We start from the raw sequence: 3,164 nt of genomic DNA on the forward strand, positions 1-3,164 counted from the left end.
ATTGTTACCATTAAACATCATACCAAAAATTGAAAGAAACTATAAATTTCATCAATATCAATTAAAAAGGAACTTAACAAGTTCCACTCCATTCTCTATCTCTTAACTTCTATCTTCCATCTATCATTTTTCTCTTTAATTACAACCTGGGATACATGCCATTAAAAAGAGACACGTAAGACAAAAATGACTGGTGAGCTACATGGGTTTGTGACTCAAAACATGTATCATATTTTCATTAAAAACATTTCATATTTGCAAAACATATTTCAAAATCGCATATTTTCGCGTTGAGTGGCTATTATTGGGTTATAGTTATGCTTGAGCCGACGATTGGGTTACAATTATGCTTGAAAGTGTGAAGAACTTACATGCTCCATCTACTTCAATCCTAGAGCCGACGATTTAGGGCCTTACAGCTTCTCATCCCACACAGCGCCGACGATTTAGGGCCTTACAAGCCCTAGCTCGGATTGAACTAAGGTATGCTTTACTGAGTATGATTTCTCATGATTTTTTTATTCTGCTTACAAGCCCTAGGTCCGATTTCAAGAAATATCTCATTCTATTCAATGAAACAGGTATGATTCTTCTCTTCTGGTTGCACTAAGGTATGTCGTGCTTACCGTTATTCATCTAGTCTCTTCTTCTTCTTCTTCTTCTTCTTCTTTCCCTGATATCTTAATTTTTCGTGTAACACCTACAATTTCTTCACTTTTGGAACACGTACAATTTCTTCACTTATTCCTCTTATTCTTCCCTGATATCTTAAGCCATATTAGAACCCTAATTCCAGAAGAATCCGATTGGTTTTATAATATTTCACATATCTTTTTTTGATGTTTTTACTGATTTGTTTCTATAAAAACAACAAATAAAATGGGTCTAGGAAAAACCATTGAGTTGCTTGCCTGTTAATTAGTTGGGTCTGAAACTGTAAAAGATTTGACTACATTTCATACCACAAAAGATTTGGTTTATCGTTCACCTGCAAAAGATTTGACTACATTTCATACCACATGCGTAATTTGCTGTTAATTAGTTTGGTCTGAAACTGTAAATGAAACATTATTGGTCTACTGCAGGGACATGATTAGGGCAATACGAGCCTGCAAAATTGCTGCATAAGAGCGTGCTGTTGTTAGAAAAGAATGTGCTTCTATTCGTGCATCAGTTAGTGATAATGATAATGATTTCAGACACCGTAACTTGGCAAAGCTCATGTTCATTCACATGTTAGGATACCCCACACATTTTGGCCAAATGGAGTGCTTGAAACTTATAGCAGCTCTTGGATTCCCTAAAAAGAGAATAGGATATCTGGGACTTATGTTGCTTCTTGATGAAAGACAAGAAGTTTTGATGCTTGTCAGCAATTCACTAAAGCAGTATGCTCTTGTATTTGTTCACTCTTATCTTTCCTATATCTTGTGTTCAAGCAACATGGTTGACTTGAGAATATTTTTTTTCATCATCTGCAGAGATCTTAACCACACCAATCAGTACATTGTGGGACTAGCTCTTTGTGCTTTGGGTAATATATGTTCTGCAGAAATGGCTCGTGATCTTGCACCCGAAGTTGAAAGATTGCTGCAATTTTGAGATCCAAATATTCGTAAGAAAGTAAGTTGATGTTAACATTTATTTCATTTCATGATCTCTCAAGGATGTTTCATCTAATTCTCACATTTCATATGAAGAATCATACTCACATAAGTTCTTACAATTTACAGGCAGCACTGTGCTCAATAAGGATTGCAAAGAAGGTCCCTGACCTTGCAGAAAATTTTGTCAACCCTGTTGTTTCCTTACTTAAAGGAAAACATCATGGGGTTCTTTTAACAGCAATCCAGCTCTGCACATATCTCTGTAACCTTAATGAAGAGGCTCTTGAATTTTTCAGGAAGGTAAATATACTTGATCTTGTTAAAGATCCTCTATTATTTGTTGGGATTGTCTTCTTCTAGTTCTTGTTCTCTTTCTTTATCTTTCTACTGTGTATTTGTGCTAAGAACTGTTTGACATATGATTCTATAAGTGAAAATTAGTAATTTTAGTGATGAGATATATTTTCTTTTTTCTTCCTTTGGTATAGATATGCATAGAGGTGTTGGTGAAAGTTTTGAAGGATGTTGTCAACAGCCCATATGTTCCTGAATATGATGTTTCAGGTATTGCAGACCCTTTTCTTCATATAAGATTGCTTCGCCTTTTGTGTGTTTTGGACCATGGAGATGCTGATGCTAGTGATTCCATGAATGACATTCTTGCCCAGGTTAGCTTTTATTTTAATAAAGCTCATTGTGAATTGTTATATAAAATTCAAAATTATAAGAATTTATGAAATTCCTTGTGTAGGTGGCAACAAAAACTGAGTCAAACAAGAATGCAGGGAATGCAATACTTTATGAATGTGTAGAAACCATTATGAGCATTGAATATATCAGTGGTTTACGTGTTCTTGCAATCAATATATTGGGAAGATTCTTGTCTAATTGTGACAACAATATCATGTGAGTTATGTCTTAATATGTGTAATGAGTATTCCCTTTATTAAGGTCTAAAATATTGGGATTTGTTATATGGCAGATATGTTGCATTGAAGATGGTGATGAAAGCAATTTCAGTAGATGATCAAGCAGTTCAGAGACATCGTGCAATAATCTTGGAATGTGTAAAGGTAAAACTTTTCTCTTAACAAAAAGAAATATCAATCAAGTTATATAAGTTTGTTGTGGTTTCTGAATGCTTCTTTATGATTCAGGATTCAGATGCTTTAATTCGTAAAAGAGCTCTTGAACATGTATACCTTCTGGTGAATGAGACGAATGTCAAACCTTTGACCAAGGAGTTAACTGATTATCTACATGTAAGTGACCAGGACTTCAAGGGAGATCTTATTGAAAAAATTTGCTCCATTGTAGAAAAGTAAGTTGAACGTTTCATTTTTATCGTTTAATTTGGTGAATGTAATATTGTTATAGCATATTTTTATGATTTTCAAAGTATCATACACACAATAACATTTCTTGATTGGTGTTGTAGGCTTTCCCCTGATAAGATTTGGTACATTGATCAGATGCTCATGGTTCTTTCTGAGGTATGTATTATGGTAGTAGGTTCTTGTAAATGATGAATTTCATTTTCCATGCATTTCTCGTGAC

At 34.3% G+C, this 3,164-nt stretch overlaps 1 pseudogene; it reads left to right on the plus strand.

The window, feature by feature from the left end:
* The first annotated feature begins 1,089 nt into the window (after positions 1-1,089).
* LOC111889187 (AP-1 complex subunit gamma-2-like) lies at positions 1,090-2,932 on the plus strand (annotated as a pseudogene).
* Positions 2,933-3,164: the final 232 nt, after the last annotated feature.

The sequence above is a fragment of the Lactuca sativa genome, chromosome 3 (assembly GCF_002870075.4).
Source record: "Lactuca sativa cultivar Salinas chromosome 3, Lsat_Salinas_v11, whole genome shotgun sequence".
Lineage (NCBI taxonomy): Eukaryota > Viridiplantae > Streptophyta > Magnoliopsida > Asterales > Asteraceae > Lactuca > Lactuca sativa.